Source organism: Bos grunniens, chromosome 11, assembly GCF_055505025.1.
Source record: "Bos grunniens cultivar Pamir isolate PY7600 chromosome 11, Bosgru_T2T1.0, whole genome shotgun sequence".
In the NCBI taxonomy this organism is placed as follows: domain Eukaryota; kingdom Metazoa; phylum Chordata; class Mammalia; order Artiodactyla; family Bovidae; genus Bos; species Bos grunniens.
In genome coordinates this window covers 102,263,769-102,277,025 of record NC_141175.1, presented here as the reverse complement: position 1 = coordinate 102,277,025, position 13,257 = coordinate 102,263,769, and the positions used below count along the sequence as shown (strand labels likewise).

Genomic DNA, 13,257 nt, shown 5'->3' with positions numbered 1-13,257 from the left:
TTCACACTCTCTTAATGACTCGCTATACCAGGAATCCCACCAAGGAAGAAGATGTGTGATGTCTGGCCAGGTCAGTGGGGGGTTGGCTTGTCTCCTTCATTTTATTTTAAATTTGAAGGTACTGAAACAAGGTGTCAGAGCATTCAACTGGCCACAGGCCGCATCGCGTCTAATTATGTAATTGTTTCAGACAATTCTCCTTGGGGCTTCCCAGCTGGTGCTAGTGGTAAAGAACCCACCGACCAATGCAGGACGCATAAGAGACGTGGGTTTGATCCCTGGATCAGGAAGGTCCCCTGGAGGAGGGCATGGCAACCCACTCCAGTACAGTCTTGCCTGGAGAATACTATGGACAAAGGAGCCTGGCGAGTTATAGTCCACAGGGTCACAAAAAGTCTGACTCAACTAAAGCAACTTAGCACGTGCAGACAATTCCTGCATCTTCTTGGTCCCTGAAGGTATCTGAGTTCGTGAACCCACTGCTAAGTTATTACACTTACATACCTAAGCAAATACAAATAATTCTATCTTAACATCACATAATATCTTAAGAGCACATTCACATCATATGTTTCACTTGCTTCTCATATTCCTATTTCCTGATTAGAAAACAAAGCTCAGTGGGGCAGGGAGAGAGTGGAGAAAGTAGTATCAACATATATATACTATCAGGCATAAGCTGGGCAGCTGGGGAGAAGGTGCTGTGTAGCAGGGAGCCCAGCCTTGTGCTCTGTGATGACCTGGAAGGATGGGATGGAGGAAGTGAGGGAGACTGGGGAGGACGGGGATGTATGTATAGTTATGGATGATTTGCATTGTTGCATGGCAGAAATCAACACAACAAAAAATTTTTAACTCAAATTTAAAAAAAAAACAAAAGAATTCAGACCAAAAACAAACAAACAAAACTGAGTGACTTTCACAAGGTCAGGACCTAAACTCTGAATGTGTCAGGCAAGAAAGAACATGGTGTGGGAATTTCTTAAGCAAGTTTCAAGGTAAAGCTCTTTAGATAACCATCATATAAAAGTTTCTGAATGTGAATACTCAGGTAGGCATATGTTGAAATTTGATTATCACTCAAAGGGCAGTCATTAAGAGTATGAGCAGAAAGGAAACTTCCATATTCCCATTAAGGAGTCATGTATCAACATTTTTCTCCCCAAGTGTTCATGAGCTTGTAATAATAAAAAAGAAGCTGACAAATGTCTGTATTTTTAAATAATTCAACAAAATTTCTAGCAAAAGGAGTCCAGCAAGGTACAAAAGAATTATATATCATGACAATGTGAGATATTTTGGGAATGCAAGGTTGGTTCAACATACAAAATTAGTCAATGTAATAAATCACATTTACACAATAAAGGACAAAATTCACATGATCAGATCAATAGATGCAGAAAAAGCCTTTGACAAAATGAAACACTTTCATGATAATAACATTCAACGAACTAGGAGCAGAAAGAAACTTCCTCAACCTGATAAAAAAGACATCTATGAAAACCCACAACATCATAATGAATAGCACATGAATGAAAGTTTTCCCCCTAAGATCAGGAACAAGTCTAGAATATCCATTCTCACCACTGGTATTCAACTTTGTACTGGGGGTTCCAACAGATCAATCAAACAAGAAATAAAAGACATTCAGATTGAAAAGGAAAAAGCAAAACTATCTCTATTTGCAAATGAGCTGATCTTGCATATATAAAATTCAAAGGAATACATATATACATGCACACATACACACCACTACCCAACTATCAAGACTAATGAATACATTCAGCAAAGTTGCAGATACAAAAAATAAAGTACAAATTATTAGTCATCCATATTTTCATCAATATATAATTACTGGCAACTAAAAAGGTTGCTCTTTTATTTTTATTCATCTCCATCTGAGATGTAGACATATAAAATTCAGAGTTTATATTAGATGTTTCAACTATCTGCTATTTAAGAGATATGTTTCTTGGAATACACACAGTTCTAGAAAATGTGAAAGGAAAAATCTTTTGCTTATATAGCCAAGAAGGTTAAGTGACGAGAATTAGAAAAGATTTTGAAGCAACAAAGATCTTCTGCTAGGCCCATTAAAGAACACTAATTTGTTCACGTTTTAATTCTCTAATGGGTCTTTTTCAAAGTACTATATAGCAGTTGTAATTGGTTCAAAATATTGCATCTTGATGCTCACACAAACTGAAAGTAATGACTACATTTTCACTTATAAAGTTTATATTTTTACTTTGGCCCAGTCTCCTGGAGATTTTAAACACCATTAAGCACATCACAATATTGGTGCGGACTCTCTTCAATTTCATTAGAATTAATGTAGAAGAGCATCTTATTCCAATAACAGTGAACATGTTTCTTACATAACATAACCCCAAAATACATAGCAAGTTGTCCTATGTTTCAGAAAAGCATTATATTTAGCTCTTTTCTACAGATCTGAATATGGACCCTGCCTATTCTAAAACCCGTAAGGAATAAAGTGGGCTGGGCTATGGCTATGCTTAGAAATCCTGTGAAGACCCAGGAAATTCCCCTCATCCCCTCTACTCTAGGACCCCAGTAAACACACACTCATTAATTCCCATCAACGGTTATTTATCACTCCCCAGGTACTTGTGGTTCACACATCTTCTTTTGTTACTTACATTTTTTTCAAACATCAAAACTAGGTTCAAGCTATATGTAAAGCTTCAGTTAACCTGTGGCGGATTCATTTTGATATTTGGCAAAACTAATACAATTATGTAAAGTTTAAAAATAAAATAAAATTGGAAGAATAAAAAAAAAAAAAAATAAAGAAGGCATTAACGAGACTTTTTCTGTAAAGCAGATAATTTATTGCCTGATTCCCATCCAAGGTATATGGATTTTGCTCCTCATTTACAACTTGATTATACTTAGTGGCAAGCAAAGTCAAGTTATTTAATTTACAAATCAAGACACAGTAATTGAATAACAGTATTCTTTTCTACATGGTGGAGGCAAATTATTTAGAGATGAAAGTTTAAATAAACACATATTTTTAAAAACAATTTCCCTAATGTTATAAGTCTGTAACACAGAAGCTTTGGACCTCTGGATGAAAACATCTCACTGGGGTTTATCACCTGTCCCTTTTTTCCAAAGTGAAAATTCAAAAGAGATGATAAATGCCAGTAAAAAGAAAACCACAGGCCAAAAGACAGAAATCTTCCATAATATAAAAGAATATGTACCAGACAATTCTATAAACTCTTTTTTGAATCTTTCCATTTTTCTTTAATCTAAAAACACTGATTAACTGTATACACACATATATATGTGTATTTTATACCTACATTTATACCTACATACATGATGCTGCTGCTTAGTTGCTTCAGTCCTGTCTGACTCTGCAACCCTATGCACTGCAGCCCACCAGGCTCCTCTGTCCATGGGATTCTCCAGGCAAGAGTGCTGGAGTGGGTCACCATACTCTCCTGCAGGGGATCTTCCCGACCCAGGGATCGAACCTGTGTTTCCTGCATTGCGGGCAGATTCTTTCCCACTGAGCCACCAGGGAAGTCTACATACATACATACATACATACATACATATATATATATATAACACACATATATACATATGACTTCCCCAGTGCAGTGGTAAAGAACCTGCCTGCCAATGCAGGAGACGTAAGAGATGCAGGCTCTATCCCTAGGTCTAGAAGATCCTCTGGAGAAGGAAATGGCAACCCACTCCAGTATTCTTGCCTGGAAAATTCCATGGACAGATGAGCCTGGCAGGCTACAGTCCATGGGGTTGCAAAGAGCGACTGAGCGACTAAGCATGCACGTATGCATACACATGCACACAAACACACACACACACACACAGATACACATTGACTAGTTACATAGTAGACTATTCCACTTTCCACTTTTTCATCACCCTCCCTTTAAGAGAACACGGATCCCTGCTGACTGGCATGTGACCTGCAGTACTGCTTTGGAAAAGAAGGATAGTTTCCCTTCCAACTGATGTCAGGCTTGACCTTTCAACTTATTAAGCCAATGACATGGGAGCCATATGACAGACTCCACATCCAGCAAAAGGTCTCTGTCCCCTCTATGGAGAGGATGGCATATTTCAGAAGAGTGCACTCTGTCAGGCTGGGTCTGGAAATGAAAAGACACCAGTGCACACCTGACCTTCACCTGCCATGTAACACAGATAAGAACAACAATCTGCAACTATAAGCCAGGGATCTGGGGGGTGTACGTTACCAGAGCATCACCTGACAAAAGCTTGCTGATACAAATTGCAGCCCTAACATTTAACCTGCTTCACCAATTTAACTTACCTATAGGGAGATAAACCTAAGAGATGTCATAAACAACTCCTAGGGGAGGTTGATTTCACATTTCAGTATGAAAGAAATACTTCATGACTCATCTCCAGGTTTGCCAGGATCCAGCAATATGATGTAAAGCTATCCCACGTTCTACATCAGTGATTAATGCAGAGATGAAAGAAGAAGGAAATCAAGAGACTAGAAAGCAGGGAAATCTAGAGTCTATAGAAATGAGGGCTACATGACTTCACGTCACTGTACCAAGACCACAAGGAACAGTCATCCCATTGGAGAATCTGGGGTCATTCTATGATCGAAGACTGGGGAGCAAGCATATGGGTATGGACCGAAGTAGAGATATGAGGTCAGGGTACAGATATCCATCTGAAATAATGATCGCAGTTTGTACTGACAGAAAAGAACATAAATGTTGCCATTTGGGCTATCCATAGTCATTGCTCCTAAGTCCACCTCAACTGAACAATAATATAATTGCTTCACCAATTTTGAAGTTCCGGTTTTAATTGTTCTCTATCTTAACTAAAACACATATAATAAATGTTTAAAACAGGTAGTTCTTAGCACTCACAATGCACAGGACTCATAAAGTTTAATATTAGCACTGAGGAGCCAGAAAAAGAAATCCTTGCCCTCAAGAGAAAAAAGCATTAGACCATCTTCTAAGACTGTGTTCTGCGGTCATCAGATAAACACAAGCACAGACCTTTGGGGCAAGGAGAAGATATCAGCTAAAAATTAAGATACAAACTGACTCACATAAATGCTTCTAAGTATCTTTTCAGCCACAGAATGGATACAATCATTGAAAACAATTGCTAATCAAAACATTAAGTAAAAAGAAAAAAAAAATTAAGCAACCATGAGAAGGGCAAAAAGAATGAATAATAAAGTTACCACTTCTTGAGGACCTACTGTGTGCTGGGCTATATTATCTTATTTAATCTACATAGCAAATCAGTTGCATAGGCATTATTGCCTGTTTTATACATGAGGAAACTGAGGTTAGGAAACAGAGAAGTTAGGTTACTAGTCCAAGGTAGTACACTTTGTAAATGGCATAGTCAGAACCCACCACAGGCTGGCTCCAAACCTCTGCCCTTCCCATTATCAAATGGCAGTGTTCTGGAATTTTATCAGCCAAGCAGATTTTTTTCCTTAAAATTTAAACTGTCTTATTCAAGGATTTTTAAAGGAGGCATTCAAAGTTATTTTTGTCACCTGTTTCAACATGTCACAATTCCTTATGCCAAGAATCTATTAACTTTACTTCACCCAAATATCTTGTGACACAAATTAAGCCTATTTACCCTTTCTATGTCATCAAGGTAACACTTTTTATAGAAGCAGTAACAGAGCTTGAAGAGACAGTCTGTCTTTATGTAGAAACTAAGAAGAAACTGCAAGAAACTCTGCATGAAAAAGAATCACTTACTCAGTTTCAAATTACTTTCATAAGGTAGTTTGACTAATTTGTCTGCTGCATCATTACTGTTATTAATAAAATTACATTTAGGTGTTGGGGTAGATTGGACCAGGTGGGGTGAACAGTTGTGACCATTTTCTTCGTCCATAAAACTTGTCAAATTAGTGGTTTTACAAGGATACAAAGTTTTTATGTGTTTGAAATGCTGACAAAAAGAGCCATACCTAAAATGACAATGAATTTCAGACAATCCTAGCACAGGAAAGCCTGTTTGATTAGAATTATATTTATTTGAAATATACAATAATTGGACACAGTATATTATTCATCCTGAATTAAAAAGCTGAAAGTAAATCTCAAGATGTTTCTCTATATATACCTTATTGTACCTGTTGGAGACCACACACACGTGTATATGCACACACATACTAATTACAAATAACGTCAGAAGGGACCTCAGAACCCATACCCTATCAGCCTGTCATTAAGAGATACTGAGATAACTTCTGATAGGATGATGGCCACAAGGAAGGACCTTGGAGCCAGACCACCTGGGCTAAACCCCCAGCTCCGCCTGCACTGGCTGTGGCGCGTTGGGCAAGGTACTGTTTCCTTCTCTATCAAATTGGGAATAACAGAACTGGCCTCACAGGTTAGGAAGATTAACTGAGACACCGCACATGTAAAGGGCTCACCACACTTCCTTATGAAGAAAAACTAAGAAACCCCAAGGCCAAATAGGCTGATGAGCGCCCTTCTAAGGAGATCCTGCTGTTAAATGTCAGAGCAACGTCCCAGGGCACCTGACTTTGCCAGTCTTGTCTGTTTGAAAACATTTTTAATAATCCATGTTCAACAGTTCACCGTGAGAAAAGTCCACTGATTTTTCCTGGCAAGTTAGCCTCATCCAATTTCTTCCGAATCAAAAAACCACCCCAGCCTCCTCACATTAGGTGACTCATCTAAAGCAGCTGCCCACTGGGGCAAGCAGGGAGAGCGAGGGATGGATTGTGGGAACAGATGCAAACTAGTATATACAGGAGGGATAAACCACGAGGTGTCTCAGATGGTAAAGAATCTATCTGCCTGCAATGCAGGAGACCTGGGTTCAATGCCCAGGTCAGGAAGATCCCCTGGAGAAGGCAATAGCAACCCACTGCAGTATTCCTGCCTGGAGAATCCCATGGACAGGGGAGCCTGGCCAGGGCTGCAAAGAGTCAGACACCACTGAGCGACTAACAGTTTCAGTTTCAAACCACAAGGTCCTGTTGCACAGCACTGGGAACTATATTCAACATTGTATGCCAGACCATAATGGAAAAGAATATGAACACAAATATATACATATGTATAACTGAATCACTCTGCTGCACAGCAGAAATTAACACAGCATTGTAAATCAACCATACTTCCATAAAACAAAGCAGGCAACCATGAACCCCACTCTCTCCAGGCTTCCATCTCTCTGACGATCTCTTCAACCTCCTGCCCAGACTGCCTTCCAACCCACTGCTCCTCTGGGTCCTCAGCTAACATATTCTCCCCTCCCTCTTCCTAGGTGATCCTGTCCAACCACATGACTGTCTCTAGCACCTATGTAACGATAACTCCCAAATATTTATTTTGTCCTTGCCTTCTTTCAAAAGGTCACTACCACACAGCAAACTTGCTCCAGGCAACTCTACCTGGATGGTCCACAGGGATTTCAAATGGAACATTTTAAGATCCAAACACTCCATCCGCCCCCACTCAGCCTGCTCCTCCTCCTATACTCCTACCTCATCACACAAGCCAAACATCCTCAAAGCACCTTTGCCCACCCCCACCCCCGGCCCAGTCTCCCTTATTCCCCCAACAAGTCAATCAGCAAAATTTGCAGTGTAATTCCCTACAGACTTCTCTAGTCCTCCTCTTCCCTCTGTCCTTCCTGCCTGACCTGATCCTCCAGACATGGCCCATCACGGCCCCCAGACTCACCCATGCCAAATGCCTTCTAGAAATAATAATAAAATATAAGCGGGGCTGTTTTGCTCCCCTGCTCACACAGCAGTCCCCGGCCTACTGGACAACGTCTAAGCTCATTGAAATGCCATGTGGGGCCCTCCGCACCCAACCTCCCCTCCTGCTGCTGCCTACCTGGAACGCTTCAGACCCACAGCCCCTGCACTGGTCACAGCGACCATCACAACACAGCGCCCTGCACCTCTCGGCCTCACTTACGTACTGCACCTGCAGCACCCTCTTCTCCTAGCCTACCTCCAATCCATCCTTTAAAACTCAAACTGGGTGTCACTTTCCCCAGGAGATCTTCCCCGAAACTCCGTAATGGAGAGGGTACTCTCTTATGTACTCCACTGGGTTCCCTATTAAAACTGGTACAAACCCTACTGAGATTATTTGAAATAATCCATTTGAAGCTTAAGGTAAAAATGTGTCTGGCTTAATAATCTCAATCCAGAAACCTGTAAATCTAGAGAAAGAGATATGAAGAGCAGCTTAGGCATACATATTGTGTTAGATTATTGTATATACTATTTCAGGATGTTAAAACATCACTTTTATCCTGCTGAGGGATAACAGTAAAGAAAAGAATAGAAATCAACTTATGTAACCAATTATCTACCTAAATAGTAGAAATGAAATTACCACACTTTCTTTTTCTACTATAAATATTTAATTTCCATATTCAGAACTTGTTAACTCAGCCTTGAAGTTTTCATTCAACTTGCGGGGTGGGAGGGGAGAGGCAGGGACTAAAGTGGTATGTAAAATTCACTGCTTTCCCATAAGATACTTTTCTCAGATACTCTGCTCGTACTAAAAGATTAAAGTCTACTTACTGAAAAACAAAGACACACTCTAAAGGAAAGTCACCTAAAAGATTTAGTTCTCAGAAGAAGCCATACCATATTCTGGGGAAGGATCTACCTTTGATGAAAACACACACACACACACACACACACAAACGGGAGAGTCCAGCCGAGCCGCCCACTCTGGCACATGGAGGTGATTCTGAGAAGGACTCAGCAGCCTCTGCAGGCAACATCTGTCCTGAGCGCCAATATTATGGCCAGCAGATGATCATGGCGCTTGGGAATAACATGGATGCTCCCTCCTCATCCCAACATGAGCCCAGACAATGGGAGCCAGGCAAAGGCTTCATGCTGAACTTCCACACCCAGCCATGCAACACAGCCATACAACTATTACCTGTTCAATTTTCCACCAAAGACTGAGCACTGTTAACATACGGAGGTTGTTGAAGAGGTATGGTTTCCCCATCACTGCTGATGCTACAGCCTGCTCCCTCAGGATGACAGACAGCTTACATACTTGGCTCAGAGGGTCTCTAAAGTTACATCCTCCCTCCAAGGAATCCTCATTTCCACTGCTGCTGTGGACCACAAGAGGGGTAAGTGGCACATTTCAGAAAGTGGATGGACCAACCCATTCCGGATCCTGAGCGTCTATTTCAGTGAACTGCAGAGACAGGCCAGCCTATCTCGTCAGTCAAGCCCCAATTCTGAATTACATAGCCAAAGTTCAGAATTTAGCTGACCACTATCAATTGCTTTTTTTTATTCCAAAGGAACAGCTTGGTGTTTCTTCTTGCTGTTGTTGTTTGTCGTTCAGTCAGTAAGACATTTCGGACTCTTTGCGACCCCATGGACTGCAGCATGCCAGGCTTTCCTGTCCTTCATTATCGCCTGGAATTGCTCATCACCATTGAGTCGGTGAGGCCACCCAACCATCTCATCTTCTCTTGCCCCCTTCTCCTGCCTTCAATCTCTCCCAGCATCAGCGTCTTTTCTAATGAGTCAGCTCTTCACATCAGGTGGCCAAAGTATTAGAGCTTCAGCATCAGCCCTTCCAATGTGTGTTCAGGATTGATTTCCTTAGGATTGACTGCTTTGATCTCCTTGCAGTCCAAGGGACTCTCAAGGGTCTTCTCCAGCACCAAAATTTGAAAGCATCAATTCTTCTTGCTCAGCCTTCATTATCATCCAACTCTCATATCTGTACATGACTACTGGAAAAACTGTAGCTTTGAGTATACAGACCTTTGTCGCCAAAGTAATGTCTCTGCTTTTTAACATGCTGCCTAGGTTTGTCATAGCTTTTCTTCCAAGGGGCAAGCCTCTTCTAATTTTGTGGCTGCAGTCACCACTCACAGTGATTTTGGAGCCCAAGAAAATAAAATCTGTCACTGTTTCCACTTAGGGCCCAACACAGCAAACCACTAACTCAGAGCCTCCCCTCCTTGACTGGGGAAGCTGTGCAAATCACCTGGCTACCCCGTTATCTGTATCATTATTGATAGTCATTAAATAATGTTTTCTCCAAAGTGAGAGAAAATACATTAATTTGATGATAACAGTATAAATCAAAGCAATAACCAAACCCCTGCTTCCTTCTGCTGGGTCTGATCTGTCTCCACGCCTGGGGCAGCTGTTTCCCTCTCACTTAGTCCCTATCTGAAGAAGTTACACAGACTCTAATGTTGCCTACTACAGGAAATGGTTAAATGCAATTGGATAACACTGGATTATGAGGTAGAAGGCAATATTCCAGCCACTAAAAGCACAAACGCAAAGTGCTGCCCCAAACAACAGGCTAAAAGCAAAGGTGAGCACTTCCTCTGAGGGGGTCACACGTGTCTCCAGGCTGCACAATTTAAACTAGTCACTATCATTCCTGAAAAGTCAGCTCTGTCTTCCAAATCTGAAATAGTCACAATTGCTGAAGCCCAATCTGGCGTGCTCCTATCAGCTACAGTCTTCCATGCCTATCTCAGAGAACGAAAATCTGTGTGTGTGTATGTGTGTGCATGCACACAAACCCTCATTAAGAAGATAAAGTAAATAAATTTCCCGCCAAGCTCACAGTACACTCAAAGTCAACTGTGCTGTATTTACTCACATAATCAGTCTCATCTGCACTTATTTTTCTAATGAAACAGGACTGGAAATTAAACATGGCTAAACAGCAGCTAAGTCTGACTGCCTAATGGACTCGGGCACTCTGCTGAGCAAGGGACGGTCCCCCAAGAGGCTCTGAGCCCACCATGGGTTCCACCTGGAGCTGAGCTGTGATTTCTTTTAGGACACTGGGAGAGGTGCAGTTTGCAGCTATGGCCACAGGGTAGTGCAGTAATTCTGCAAATAGTTACCCCCTCCCCCATCACGGCCACCTCCCTGCACCACCCTACCCCTAGCTTCTTCGTAAAGAGAATGGGACCATTTGGTCTGAGTCCTGGGCACCTACAGGAACGTTTGTGAGATTCCTGAGAAACACAGAGTATTTGTAAAATTCTAAATCCAGTCACTCTAAGCGCTGGCTCTTAATGCAGAAGGCCTCTGTCTCTGAAGGGCTGACAAGAACTGTAAAGCTATAAAAAGTGATTAGCCCATTTATTATAAACTTTGTTTACTTAGGTTTTTATGTTTATTTCCCACTATATCCCCACTAGGATACAATTAACCACCCCCTCACTCATCAAAATTGTATTAGGAAGATTCACGAAAATAAAATAAATGCTGCATCAAAATGTAACCTCCCAGCACTGTGGAACCGTAACGCTATTATGCAGAGCCTTCTCAAAACAAAAAGATGATGCAAAATTTGTTAAGAGCTTCTTTTCAAAGGAATGTTTATTCTTTTACTTCTTGCTACTCAAGCTTTGGTCTAAGGACCAGCAGTTCTATCTGGGAGCTGATTAAAATTGCAGACTCATAACCCTACCAGGGAAACCTGGTGTGCTGCAGTCCAGGGGGTCCCAAAGCGTCAAGACACGACTGAGTGACCGAACAACGGTAACAACCCTGCCCTGCACCTATTAAATCAGAATCTATGTTTTATCAAGATACAAGTTATCTAGATGCAGGGAGCCTGAGCAGCGCTGGCCTGAGTGATAGGTAAGTATATGGACCTTTGTACTTCAAAACTATTTTCTAACCTAAGTCTTTTCTTCCTCAAGATACATTTTATAGAAAAATAAATATATCTTGAAATTCTAAAACAAAAGTAGACAGATTATTTCCCCAGAACTGCTGATGATTGGCTAGAATAAAGCCTTTTTCTATCTAAACTGCCAGGTTACTAATTATCATTTCCATGAACCTGACAGAAAATTTGGTCTGTCACTTCATAACTCAGGTAAACAGTGCCGGTATGACAAGAAAAATTTACCTAAGACTAACAGACTCCTATTACAACCTCCAGAGGATTTTCAGAAACTAATTTCCTGTCCATAAGAAAAGGAAAAATAAAATTGTTTCAGTTCAAGTTAAGCACATAGCTCTACACTGAGTTGCTATGTGCGTGTGGTCACCAAATTACAGTCACTGTTGTTTACTGCAGCTAACAACGAGCCTCCTGGGAAGAAATTAATGTGAAGAAGCCTAAGTACCCTCCACGCCCTTCTCCACATGTGAGTAGAGAAATTGCAAAGGGTAAAATACACAAGTGAACACAATTAATGACTATGGCTCTTTGATTTCTGCTTGCATGAGATAGGAATGATCATAGAATTGTGACGCTGGAAGGACTCAGAGATAACTTCCTGCTGCCAGTCCACTTACTCTGGAAACTCTTTCTACAAAGTCCCTGGCAGGGGGTCTCAGCCTCCTAGGGACAGGTCATCGACACTCTCTGAGACAGCCTTGTCACTCACACCCACTGACCTTAATGACATCCTTGGACAACCCAGTGAAATACCTGGGAGCACTCAGAGCCCCTATCATGTCCCCAGGTATTTCACATCCCCAGGTATTTCACGTCCCCAGGTATTTTGTTTCCATAGACTAAAACCCATTAAGCTCCTCAGATAGTGTGGTACCCTCTCATCCTGGTATAACTGTGTTATTTTGTTTTTACTGAAACTAAATTATGATTAGCCTGACATAATTTAATGAGACCCACAGAGCCAAATGAAGTCATTTGATGTAATGGGTGGTAATTCAATACATTCTCAGTTAAACATCAAAGATTATGTAATGGTTAATATATCTACACGTTACTAGTACAACTGTAAGTAAGGACATATCTGTCTGCTCAACCATGATGTACAACTAAGAAAATCTACTGACCTCTACTCAAAAAGGTCCCTGGGTCCTACTGCCAGGGACAGAACTCTGCACCAGATGGATGACCTGATCCAACATGACCTTTCTGTATCCTTCCCTGTTTATGATAAAGAGACATTTTGAAGGAAGTAAAGGGTATAAAAGAACTGCGTTTGGCATTCACAAAGCAATTGACACTTTCATTACTTAACATCACAACCTTATGAGGTAGGCCGGTATAAGTGCTGTCATTTTATAAGTGATTAAACAAGACTGAGAATAGGAAATGAGAAAGATCTTGAGCTGCCCAGGGCCAAACAGAAAGCAAGACTGGAGCCAGCTGAATTCAGAAACCTCAATTAAATTCCCAAACAAAAGAGAAAAGGCAACACTAAAATAAGTTTTATGGGTTCCACTCT

The 13,257-nt window shown here is 41.1% G+C and overlaps 1 protein-coding gene across 11 annotated transcripts in view; it reads right to left on the bottom strand.

The window, feature by feature from the left end:
* The window catches only part of AFF3 (ALF transcription elongation factor 3), a 632,195-nt gene that overhangs the window by 566,353 nt on the left and 52,585 nt on the right, over window positions 1-13,257 (bottom strand). The gene's annotated exons all lie outside the window — the stretch shown is intronic.